Source organism: Lycium ferocissimum, chromosome 2, assembly GCF_029784015.1.
Source record: "Lycium ferocissimum isolate CSIRO_LF1 chromosome 2, AGI_CSIRO_Lferr_CH_V1, whole genome shotgun sequence".
NCBI lineage: Eukaryota > Viridiplantae > Streptophyta > Magnoliopsida > Solanales > Solanaceae > Lycium > Lycium ferocissimum.
The window spans coordinates 13228571-13242461 of record NC_081343.1 but is presented as its reverse complement, the minus strand read 5'-3'; the positions used below and the strand labels follow the sequence as shown (position 1 = coordinate 13242461).

The window sequence follows — 13891 nt, the reverse complement described above, 5'->3', positions numbered from 1 at the left end:
TCAAAAGCCAGGAGGATTGCTGCAAGCTATGGAAATACAATCACGACACAATCCGATGAGTCGTGATGAGTGCCTGACCTCTAGTGACCAGACACCCCTATACTTGCTTAACTATCACATAACAACAGGGTGGCCCATATCTGACTCATATCCAACTGTATATATATATATATATATATATATATATATATATATATATATATATATATATATATATATATATATACATGCAAAATACCGAAGTAACAAAGCCGACTAGGCGCTATATATATCTTGTACGTAAAAGAGTAAGAGCCGACAAGGCTACATCATGTACCAACTAGATACAACTGCCTACAGACCTCTTATGGAACAGAAAGCTGTATAAAGGATGGGACAGGGCCCCGCCATACCCATATACATGTATGTACATCTCAAAATAGCCTACCAAAATGGACCGCAGCTCCGGATCAAGTGAAGCGCACCAAACAGCTAAGAGGAAGTCCTACTGAGCTGGATCGTCTCTCTGTCTACCTGAATCTACGGGCATGAAGGCAGCCCCGCAACTATAGGGGAGTCAGTAGGGATAATGTACCGAGTATGTAAGGCATAAGAATAAAGAGTACATAGAAGTCAAGAGAGACATCTGAAACATGAAAGCTGATCTCAATATCTGAATGCATCAGTAGCTAACATCCGAGAATATCTACATACTTTGTATAACTGAAACTACCTCTAAGGGCGTATGATATGCATAGGTCATAACATAACTGATAGTGTTGTGGAACGTATAGCCCGATCCATATATCATATAATAGTACCGAGGAACGTACGACCCTATCCATATATAATATAATAGTAGTGCCGAGGAACGTACGGCCCGATCTATATATAATAATATAATAGTGCCGAGGAACGTATGGTCCGATCCATATATAATAATATAATAGTGCCGAGGAACGTACGACCCGATCCCTATATAATAATTTAATAGTGTCGAGGAACGTACGGCCCGATTCATATATAATAATATAATAGTGCCGAGGAACTTACGGCCCGATCCATATATAATAATATAATGGTGTGTATATAAAGCCTTTCTGTCACGGGTCAATGTGCATATGAATATGGATGCAATGCATAAATGAAATGAATACATAGAACTCTCGAAGTTACATGAGGTCGTACTATCTCCGATGAACATTCATTGAGCTAACATCATCAATATAAGAAATCTCAAGACCATGAATAGAAGGAACAATCATAGACGGGGCATAGGAACATCAAAGACTGAAGTACTCGTTGTTTTTCTAAGAGTAGAGTAATATGGAAGCTCGTTTACTTGCTTGTTCGTTCATATTATAAGATCATGCCATAAATGAAAGAAAGGTTAGCCTTGACATACCTTGGAGTCTACCTAATGTCCGATGCTTATTTCCCGAGCTTGTAACACTACAACCAAGATAAAACAAATTACAATTAGGCCATATACATCCCTTACTACCAATTTCAAGTACGTATGAAACTTAACGGAATTCGGGCAGCATTTCCCCTATAATTCTTTCTCCAATCCAACTCCTAAATGATGCACAACTCATAAAACATCATCAACAACAACATTAATAATATATAACAACATAAACAAGTAAAAATCTCTCCAAAATTCCAATCGAACTAGCCTTCAAGGCAACCACATCATGAAGCTAGTTTAGGTCTTTCATATCATGTTTTCCTTCACTTTAAACTAAGGAATTCCTCCACAAAAAACTTATTTCAATACTTTCATATCAAAATATAATCAAATCCATGGCAAAACATCTCCCATAACAGCCCCTAATCTTGGTTCGACTCAATTAACTCACCGCTTCCATAACTATATTTCCTTCACTTTAAATCACTAAAACTCTTGGTAATCAATTTAATAGAAAAGATAAGAATAGTATACATACCTTAAAGGGGCTGGAATTCCAAGAACCAAACTTCAAATGCAACTCCTAAGCTCAATAACTTCAATGGAAACCCTAGGAAAAAACTTTCCTCTCACTAGCTCGGGTTTTCAGGGCTCGGATCTTACTTGGATGGTAAATCAAGGTTTGGAGAGGATAGATGAGTATTGGGGAGAGTTTAGGGTCTGTTGGTGTGAGTTGAAATGAAAAAAAATCACGAAATAGATGCATTTATACATCAGCTGCACTGCCTGAAAATTGACGGGTCGTCCATATGCATCGACAGATCGTCGACACTTCGACGGCCCATAACTCCCAAGGTCGATGTGCTAATTGGGATCTACCAGTTGCCTTAGAAATTAGACTCGGTGAACTTATGAATGCATTAGTTATGGATTTCGTAACTCCCTGTATTCTAGGAGATAGGTCTCCCCAAAGTTGACCCAAAATTTTTGTCCGAAATTCTGCCGAATTTTCCTAAAGTTTCACAAACTTAATTTTTTCGATTCGCTTAACATACAATCTTCCCGATACTTACTAAACATGATACCAAGATCTTATGTATGAAGAATGACCATGAATAATTCCTTATGACCTTGACGACAACCTAGCCTTTTAAGTCTTCATCAACTAACTCACGAGGAAACTTTACATATAAAAGTACGGGATGTAACATCCTTCCCCCCTTTGGAACATTCATCCTACAATGTTAAACTAGTCTTGCATTCTCAATACTTCCTATAGAGTTCTCTTATTGAATTCACTCCCTACATATACCTTCCTCTCGACAGGTCATGTTTAATCGTACCATCGTTCTCTTTACTTGACATATCTTCATTGCTTCTCTTCTCAGTTTTCCTTTCACATGTACTCTTATCATTTCTTTGACTTATTCTTACTTACACCATGCATTGAACTTGCTAATATCACATGCCTTCTTATCTGGTTCTGGAGCTGCAAACGAGACACCGAACGATCCTTATTTTCCCTTTTTCTTTCCTAGCTGGACCATTTAATACCTGGGAGCCCTAAGTCGAAGAGTGTACTTTTGAGTATTTAAAGGTCTGTTTTATCACTCTTTCTTTATCCTTATCACGAGCCTTGAAACTCTTTTCTTTTATATCTCCAAGTTACCAATTTTTTTTTTTTTTTTGCCTCCACCTCGCGCTATCTCTGAATTTTTCCTCCTGGTTTGTCCTTCGCGTAATATGACCCGTTGGTTTGAATGCTTTACTGGAGATACCATATTATCCCATTATTTACTGAATTGTCATTCGCAGCCAGTAGCCTTTCTCAAAATTTCCTTTAATCATATTCCGACAACACTATACTTAAGGAGACTCTAATCTCTTTATTGCAACTTGAACCCAACCTTAGGATTAACACGCTCGAATGCTAACTGATTATAGGCATATCTAATAGCCCTAAATCCAGTGTACTTGCAAACTCTAAGATGCATAGCTCATATAGGGGAGGAATAAGGATATGCTGCGTCATATTGGCAAATCTACGTTCGTTCAATCCTTTCTTACATTTGAATTCTCCGTCGTCATTCTCCCAATCATCTACCATGTTACTGATGGAAGTCATCCTTAATTCCTTTCTAAACGTAATTTATCTTATCCAAAATAACTCATGATCACCCTGCCCTTTTTTTTTTTTGAATCATAAAGATTCTATCTTAATAATGGTTGTTGCACTCAACTTTATTCTTCCCCACTTTATAGCTTCATCTTATCGTAATATCACAAACAGCTTACTTATATCCTTTATCCCCGACGTTTATTCATAACAACCTCTTGAATCCTCAAAATAGTCCAACAACATAGAGTTAATGCTTCGTCCTTTTCGTGCCTTGTCTCGTCTCTTTTTTTCTTTAGACAACAAAACACATACTAGGTTAACCTTGGTCATTACCAAGAACGTCTTAAACTTCACGTTTGGAAACAACTTTAATTTGAATTGAACTGCGTCCTTTTTGGAATTTCCCTAAATTAGTCCACAATGCCATAACGGGTAATCCTTTGTTACTCTGAGGGATCATTGGCATGGTGTGATTGCCGAGTGCACTTAGGAGGGGCGAGAAATCCATTCTTAACTGATATTTGGAGAACTGAAGTATTCACTAATTATAATGCCTCGTTTTCAATTAGAATAGAATCACGTAACATATATCGTTATCGGCTTGTCTTATTCTCAATCATCTTAAAGTGCTAATTCCTCTCCTAGTATAGAAGTACCTGTGGGGAGCGTATCTTCCTCATACCATACTTATCGTAGCCATTATATCGGGTAGGCGTTTAATTGTCTGCCTCCTTCCTAAACCTTTCCTTCATTTGTGTTAATCATGAATACTTCATAATGTCACTGCTCACTCTCCACTCATCCTTTAACTTGCTGTCCTTGTCATCTTGCTCTTAGTTATCGATTCATTGTCCTATTCTTTCCTTACTCATCACTTCCTCCATGTTAATTACCTCTTCGTCATGCAATCATTCTCTTAACTTATCCTCAATCCCAAATATTTTTTTTTCCTTATTCATTACCTTATGTCGTTATTCTAAGCCCATAGGACTTGGTCTATCAAATGTATAAACTTTAGATGTCATCAATGAATCTAGCTTTGATCCGCCACCTGTACTCGTACTATACATATATGCGCATTCAAATTCCTCATTGTACCTTAACAAAACATAGGGGTCAATATATAATATCTCAAAAGCTCAACCGCTGCCTTAACTTTGTTGGTGGCGTCAACACTGTTGACGACCGTCAACTTGCAGGCATCAAGTTGCAGCAACCTCTGATTCTCAGGGCTGGTTGATGGTGCAAGGTTGACGGACCGTCGACCATGTTGACGGCTCGTCAATCTGCCCGTCAAGTTGCACTATTCTCAACCTTCTTCCGAATTCATTTAAACTCTAATCCTTTGATACTTAGCAGTCATGGGCTCATACCTTGGTACAAATGAAATAACATACTCAACACCTCAAAAGCTCGGAGATAAATCTTAGTACTTGAGACCAATGCGACTCATATATATATATATATATATATATATATATATATATATATATATATATATATATATATATATATATATGAGGATCGAAAAACTGCTTCGAAATGACTTGACTTTCTTGACCTTCTTCAAACATTTGGGTCCTCCTTTAATCACCCATTACTAAACTCCTTTGATCTATAATGACATCTTACCCTTACAGCACACATATACTTAAATAGCTTAAATTTCGAGAAATTTTGACAGAGTTTACTCTGTAATTCTTGTTATCCCAATCCTGCACACAACCCACAAAATACATCCAATGCCTCACAGGCTACCCATAAAACCCATAAAAATACATATGATACATAACTCAGCCACATATGGCTATTGATATGAAAGGGGATACAAGACAATAAATCTCACTTCATATGCCATATTTGGGCATCCTTCTTGCGAAACATTAAATTTATTTCCTAAACCCTTCGATAATCAGTCCTCTTGAATAAAAGTTCATATACTCATAAGACGTTCTCTCTGCATACGCTCCTTTACTCCCTTCTGTAATTAATCAATCAAATTTGCATTTCATTATCACTATCAACATTAGCTATAACTAGATCACCAACTGGCGAAAACACCACAAACGGTTTAATCGATTCAGGCTCTATCCTAAACTTGTTGGCAACCAATGAAGTAGCATATAACACGTAAACCCCGGATCAATCAATACATATACATCATAAAAGAAAGATGGCATTATACCTGTCACAATATCAGGGGAAGACTCGAGATCATGTCGCCCAGTCAATGCATAGATGTGAGGCTGAGGGCCACTCAAACTGGCCGCTGCTCCTCAGCCCCTACCACGGCCTACTAGTTCCTGTGAGCCTTGACCCGGAGGGTGTACAGATAACCAAAAACCAGCTGCTAATCCTGTGGGCTGAGCCCTACCTCCATCACGTACAAATGGACTGTCACGTTTGATATGGTCTGGCCAACTGTAGGCATAACAACCACCTAAACCCAATCGGCACAAATTTGGTGTAATCTACCCCACCGGGCACACCGGTGACACGTGGCCTCGTCCGACCGGAACAACTCTAATTCGAGAACTGGAAACTCTAAAACTTCGAGCTGGCCCAAAATAAGTGGATCTATTAAACCTGGGTCCATGAAACCGCGGAGGCGCACTAGCTGCTAAATAAGCTAAGTGTTTAAAGGACTGCTGCCTCGGGCCACTTCCGAACTCACTGTCAAACACTGAGGACCTGTACCTCTTGCTCTGACCCCTACTACCATGACCCACGCCCTGTCGCCAACCCTAAGCAGCTACTAACTGGGTTAGCAAAAGGATGGCCTCTCTCATCTCCTGGCCTGAGGCATCTAGTGGAGGAACCGCGGCGCCGGAGCCGGAGCCGAGGCTCTCTTCGCTCCTCCGGGCGAGTGGCACGCGAAGCCTGGGATGGGGTCTCACTTTGGGACTCGCCCCGAGCCCTGGTAAAATACTGAGTATGGCAAGTAGTCTCACCAGCCACTTCCTTGCCCTTCTGGGCAACTACAGTTTCCTTTCAAGGCATTGCTGAAATCAAAACAAATCATTAGAAAGGGAATTCTTATCTTACCGCACTATCGCACGATCTAGAATAGAAAGAATGGTAACATCCTAAATGTCCTGTACCCTCCTGCTTATAAGTGTGGTGCACAACACACCCATAAATAAGGCTCTACTAGACACGATCTGTAGACAACCCTAAGACAAAATTGCTCCGATACCACTTTTGTCATGACCCAATCCGATGAGTCGTGACGAGTGCTCGACCTCTAGTGACCGACACCCCTACACTTGCATAACTATCACATAACAATAGGGTGACCCATACACTCATATCTAACTTGTATATATATATATATATATATATATATATATATATATATATATATATATATATATATATATATATATATATATATATATATATATATATATAAGTAACGGTAGTAAGCCGACTATATATACATGTTGTACGCAAAAGAGTAAAAGCCAACAAGGCTACATCATGTACCAACTACATACAACTGTCTACAGACCTCTAATGGAACAGAAAGCTGTAGAAAGGACGGGACAGGGCCCCGCCATACCCATATACATGTATATACATCTCAAAATAGCCTACCAAAATGGACCGCAGCTCCGGATCAAGTGGAGCGCACCAAACAGCTAAGGGGAAGTCCTAGTGAGCTGGATTGTCTCTCTGTCTACCTGAACCTGCGGGCATGAACATAGCCCCCCAACAATGGGGGAGTCAGTACGGATAATAGATCGAGTGTGCAAGGTATAAGAATAACAAGTACATAGAAGTCATGAGAGACATCTGAAACATGAAAGCTGATCTCAATATCTGAATGCATCTGTAGCTAACATCCGAGAATATCTACATACTTTGTATAACTGAAACTACCTCTAAGGGCGTATGATATGCATAGGTCATAATATAACTGATAGTGTTGTGGAACGTACAACCCGATCCATATATCATATAATAGTGCCGAGGAACGTACGAAGCGATCCATATATAATATAATAGTAGTGCTGAGGAATATACGGCCCGATCCATAAATAATAATATAATAGTGCCGAGGAACGTACGGCCTGATTCATATATAATAATATAATAGTGCCGAGAAACATACGGCCCGATCCATATATAATAGTATAATAGTGCTGAGGAACGTACGGCCTGATCCATATATAATAATATGATAGTGTGTATATAACGCCTTCGAGTCACGGGCCAATGTGCACATGAATATGGATCCAATGCATAAATGAAATGAATACATAGAACTCTCGGAGTGACATAAGGTCGTACTATCTCCGATGAACATTCATTGAGCTAACATCATCAATATAAGAAATCTCAAGACTCATGAATAGAAGGAACAATCATAGACGGGGCATAGGAACATCAAAGACTGAAGTACTCCAAGTGCTTCTAAGAGTAAATTAATATGGAAGCTCGTTTACTTGCTTGTTCGTTCATATTATAAGATCATGCCAAAAATGAAAGAAAGGTTAGCCTTAACATACCTTGGAGTCTACCTAATGTCCAATGCTTATTTCCCGAGCTTGTAACACTACAACCAAGATAACATGAATTAGAATTAGGCCATGTACATCCCTTACGACCAATTTCAAGTACTTATGAAACTTAACGGAATTCGGACAACATTTCCCCTATAATTCTTACTGCAATCCAACTCCCAAACGGTGCACAAAACACAAAACATCATCAACAACAACAGTAACAACATATGACAACATAAACAAGTAGAAATCTTCCTAAAATTCCAATCGAAACAGCCTTCAAGGCAACCACATCATGAAGCTAGTTTAGGTCTTTCATATCATGTTTTCCTTCACTTTAAACTAAGGAATTCCTCCACAAACAACTTATGTCAATACTTTTATATCAAAATATAATCAAATCCATGGCAAAACATCTCCCAAAACTGCCCCTAATATAGGTTTGACTCAATTAACTCGCCGCTTCCATAACTATATTTCCTTCATTTTAAATCACTAAAACTCTTGGTAATCAACTTAATAGCAAAGATAAGAATAGTATACATAAATTAAAGGGGCTGGAATTCCAAGAACCAAACTTCAAATCCAACTCCTAAGCTCAACAACTTTAATAGAAACCTTAGGAAAAACTTTCCTTTCACTGGCTCGGGTTTTCGGGGCTCGGATCTTACTTGGATGATAAAGCAAGGTTTGGAGAGGATAGATGGGTATTTGGGAGAGTTTAGGGTTTGTTTGTGTGAGTTGAAATGAAAAAAATCACGAAATAGATGCATTTATACATCAGCTGCACTGCCTGAAAATTGACGGGTCATCGATGTGCATCGATGGAACATTGACACTTCGACGGCCCATAACTCCCAGCATCGATGTCCAAATTCAGATTTGCTAGTTGCGTTGGAAAGTAGACTCGCTGAAATTATGAATGCATAGGTTATGGGTTCTGTAACTCCTTGTATTCTAGGAGATATACCTCCTCAAAGTTGACTCATAATTTCTGTCCGAAATTCTGCCGAATTTTCCCAACTCTTCAACAAACTTAATTTCTGCGATTCGCTTAACATCCAACCTTTTCGATAATCACTAGACATGATACCAAGCACTCATGTATGAAGAATGAGCACGAATAATTCCTTATGACCTTGACGACAACCACGCCTTTTAAGTCTTCGTCAACTAACTCATGACAAAACTTCACATATAAAAGTACGGGGTGTAACAAATACCAACCTGGAAATGGGAGGTGATCAACATGAATTTTATTGTAGGGTTGCCCCATTCTCGGTGTAAGTATGACTCTATATGGGTGATTGTTGACAGACTCACGAAGTCAACTCATTTCCTACACTCAGCAGAAGATTATACAAAGCTGTATCTACAAGAGATAGTGCGACATTATGGTGTCCGAGTATCCATTATCACGTACTGAGGGGCACAATTTACAGCCAATTTTTGGAAGTCCTTTCAAGAAGGTTTGGGTACTGAAGTGAGACTTAGCACAACATTTCATCCACAGACGGATGGAAAAGCTGAACGCACTACCCAGACCCTGGAGAATATGTCGCGGGTGTTACACCCCATATCTTCGAAGAAGCACTTATCAAATTTGAAACATAAGTACGTTGAGTTACGGTTAAGTAAAATCACTTTGAAATATAAGCAAGCATTATCAAGTACATTTAATGAGTGAAGGGTGTATAAAAGGTATGCCGGAAGGTTTTATAAGGAAATGAGTAGAAGAAATGAAGTAGTACGACTTCGGAGAAAGGATGGGTAAAGTTGCGTAGGAAAATTTCAGTCCAAATTGAGGGAAAAATATCTCTTAGCATATGAAGTGTTTTGAAGTGAAACAAAAGCCTAAAATGAAGTTCGTCGAGTCTAGTTTTCAACACAACAAACTGCTCATCAATAGGACATCAGAGTAGAGAATTATGGACGTTACAAGTTTAGCTAATAGAGCAAAAACGCGTGCTACAAGATCGCTACGGTACCGACACCTTTCTGATGGCTACGGTAAATGCTACGGAACCCGACTCGAATTTGACCCTATATAAAGGGTAATAACCCCTTTTTTTTCATTAGAGTTTGCTAGAAATTTCCATAAATTAAAGAGAGAGAGAGAGAGAGAGGGAATCACAAAGTAAGCAATTTTAAAGCGACGTAGTATTAATCAAAGCTCGGATAAACGCATGGATGTGTTCTAGTATGGTTTTGCGGTGGATTCAAGGTGGATATTGAAGATATCGCTGTTTTAACAAAAATAAGGTATGAATCTCTCCTTATTAATATTACTTTTGGTCAGTTACGAAGATAGAGTGATGATGATGTTGTTGATGTTGGTGCTGTTGTAGTTGTTGTTTTGTTGGTATTGTCATTTCGGGCTAGGCATATAAACAGGGGAGAGTCTTTAATTTGACAGATTATAAATGGATTTATTTGAAGGACTAAGACAAGCGTATAACGATGAGTCTAATGATTGCGTGAATCCTCTTAAATGTAGACTTGCGAGCTTGGACGAATAAGAGTAGATAATTGGAGGCTAAACATGTATGTTAAGGCTTTCCCTTTCTGTCATTTTGGCATGATCCTATGATACGAGCGAACAACGAGTAATCGAGTCTCCATATTACTCTACTCTTAGAAGTATTAGGAGCATCTCGGTTATTGATGATCTGTACCCTCTATTACGATTATTCCTTCATTCACGGGTCCTATATATTGTATCATGATAAGGTTAGTTTATGTTTATGCATTACATTCATTTGCATACATGCATATTGACCCGTGACCCGCAGGCGTTATATACGCGTATATTATGTATATTATATATATATGTATGGGGTATGGGAAAAGGGCGAGGCGCTATAGACGTATTACCACCTGATCAGCTGGTGCACAGTGATGATGATTATGATGCCCGAAGGGGCCTATATGATGATTATGATGCCCGACGGGGCTTATATGGGATAGGGATCGAGCCGAACGTTCCTCGGCACTATGACCTATGCATTGCATATCATACGCCCTCGTAGGCATTTTTAGTGTGAGATATACGTATATGTGTTGATAGTAAGGCATACGGTGCATACATACAGACATGTTCAGATAGTCAGACATACAGATGTATTTCGTCAGCCAGTTTAGTTCATGATTCTCAGATTTTCTTCATGACTCCTATGTGTATGTTACTCTTCTGCCTTACATACTCAGTACATTATTCGTACTGACTCCCCTATTGTTCGGGAGGGCTGCGTTTCATGCCTGCAGGTACAGACACTCAGCTTGGTTATCCTCCGGTCTAGGACTTCGCCTCGGTACACCGTAGAGAGCTCTATTGTTCGGGAGCTTGAGTCATTTTGGTATAGGTCCTTTGGCCATAGGCTTTGGTATACTCTTAGAGGTCCGTAGGACATATGTGGGTTGTGTATATACGGTTTGGTTAGCCATATCGATGTAGTTCGTCTTGGATGTCTCCGTGTATAGTGGCAGCCTTGTTGGCTTGTATATTTGTTATGTTTTGTTAGTTGTGGCTTCTCAGGAGACAGGTTCTCTTTGATGTATGACATGATGACTTCGTAGCATGCTTTTACAGAGCGCCACATTGTTTTCAGTTTCAGTCTGATTATATCTAGCAGGTCGTATACGGGTGCCCAGCTCGGGCACTAGTCATGGCCCATCGGTTTGGGTCGTGACAAAAGTGGTATCAGAGCAGTTTATCCTCGGAGTGTCTACAGACCGTGTCTAGTAGAGTCTTGTTTATCGGTGTGTTGTGCACCACATCTATAAACAGAAAGCTACAGGACATTTAGGATGTCATCTTTCTTTCTGATCATAGATCGTGCAGTAGAGCCAATGATAGGAAAGCTTGTTCTTGGTACGATTTTTGTTAAATTGTAGGATTGTGTTGGAGAAAAGGACAATTTAAGTTTTAATGGGAGCGTAAGTGAGGCTCCGAAAGGGGACATGAGACTCATATCACCCGTCGACTCAGGATCGAGGATGTCAAGAGGTATAAGAAAAAGCATCAGCTATTCTATTGAGACGGACCCATCGGAGAATGTGGCTCCAGTAGGAGGAGACTCGACTGAGATATCATATGACAAAGACCCGTTTAAGGGTTCGCGAGACTTTTATGGACGAAGACGCAATTGAGAAAGTACGGAGCGAGGCACATCCATATTTTTCCTATGTTTCGACATTATGTTAGGCCAATTTCTGATGTTAGTATCATAAAGGTACCTAGTTCTCTATCTTGGGATTTAGTTAAGCACGGAGTTACCCACGGATGCGGTAGAGTACGAGATAGAGGAAGAAGAGAAGTCATTAAGGAGCGTTGCTTTTAATAGGTTTCACAAGGGACTTATCTAGATGTATCAGAGCCTAAGTTCTCCGATGTCCTCCGATTACGGTATATGGCTTTTCCATTGAAATCAGTTGTGGCTTATATGTATATGACCTAATCCCGATATCATCGATCATTCGTTACTCCGGGGCCTCGAAGTTAATAATGGATTGTTCTTACGAATAATTATAGTCGGGACATCCTTATTTCGGACATGGATTACGAAGTGAGAATTTTAAATTTTAAGTCTTATAAGTTTATGTACTCTCTGAGAGATTTCTGTTGGATGGATGCGAAGTTGTAGTAGAACTAAGCGGGGATAAGGTGGACATAAGAATTTTAAGAAATTGAAGAAAGATGAGGTGATATTTCATCCCCTACATTTATTAGCGATTATTAGATTGAAGCACCACAGGCTTATAGTATATTGGTCTTTAGGAGAAAAGAAACCGAGAAAGAAGTTGAATAAAGGAATAAGGCACTAATGTTAGAAGGCGTGGCAGAGACATTTAGTAGATAAGCGTTGCAGATACTTATGGAAAAGGAGTGCGGTATGTGACCAAAGAAAAGGATATTGGATGATTGTATTAATAGTATATGTAAATCAAGGCTTCATAGACCGGAAAGTAAGCACAGAACCAGAAAGTGAGTTAATCAGTGAATTTGAGGCCCTGCAAGGACCAGATTATAGAATATATATAATTTTGACTAAGGATTTCAAGATGGTTATAAGGTAGCTTGTGGGAGTTCTAAGAAGGCCCCCAGAGTTGATCCAGGACCTCAGGCTCAAGGACCGAGTAGGACGAGCCTTAGTTATTCCATGGAGACTAACCTCTCGGAGGACCCAGCGATGATTCCTCCAGAGTTCTTGACTCCCCGGGGAGGGAGGACCCCAGGACAGGGTGCCGGTACGATCCGTCCCGAGTGATTCGTCTGGGACAGCCTAGGAGGAGATTCCCGAGGCCATACCATGTCACGACCCAACCCCGTAGGCCGTGACTAGTGCCCGAACTGGGCACCCGTACGTACCAAAAAGCCAAAAATAGTAACTCGATTATTTAGAAAAAATTCGGGCGAGGTTTTTCTCGTTTTCTTACTAACCAAAATTAACTTTGCTCACGCATATACCAACGAAGGCCACAGGAAGCCAACATTTCCGTATACACATATATAGGCGAGCCGACAAGGAGGCCCGCGGGGTGAATAAACCGCCCAAACATGCAATACGTGCATATAGGCACAGATATAAATGCACACCTACGGAGACATGTCTACGGAGCCTCTACACGAGTAACAAAATCATATGACGGGATGTGGTCCCGCCGTACTCCCTAATAAATATATACACAAAAATGTAACAAAGAAGTACAAAATCACCCGACAAGGGAGCTCTTGAAGATAGCCGAACAGCCCCTAAGGGCGGCGGCTCACTCAAACGTGTTCCGTCCGGCAAGAAAACCGCCCCCGAAGACTGGCGAAATGTCGAGTATGTAAAAAGGAAGCACAATAACGAATCATACGGAAAAAAGAAACGG

The 13891-nt window shown here is 39.9% G+C and overlaps 1 long non-coding RNA gene across 1 annotated transcript; it reads right to left on the bottom strand.

Moving 5' to 3' along the window:
• Positions 1–318: 318 nt before the first annotated feature.
• LOC132047950 (uncharacterized) lies at positions 319–2010 on the bottom strand. Its single transcript, XR_009412856.1, has 3 exons — positions 1929–2010; positions 1385–1431; positions 319–519 (listed from the first exon to the last, which is right to left on the bottom strand). It is a non-coding gene; the product is annotated as an uncharacterized LOC132047950 (long non-coding RNA).
• Positions 2011–13891: the final 11881 nt, after the last annotated feature.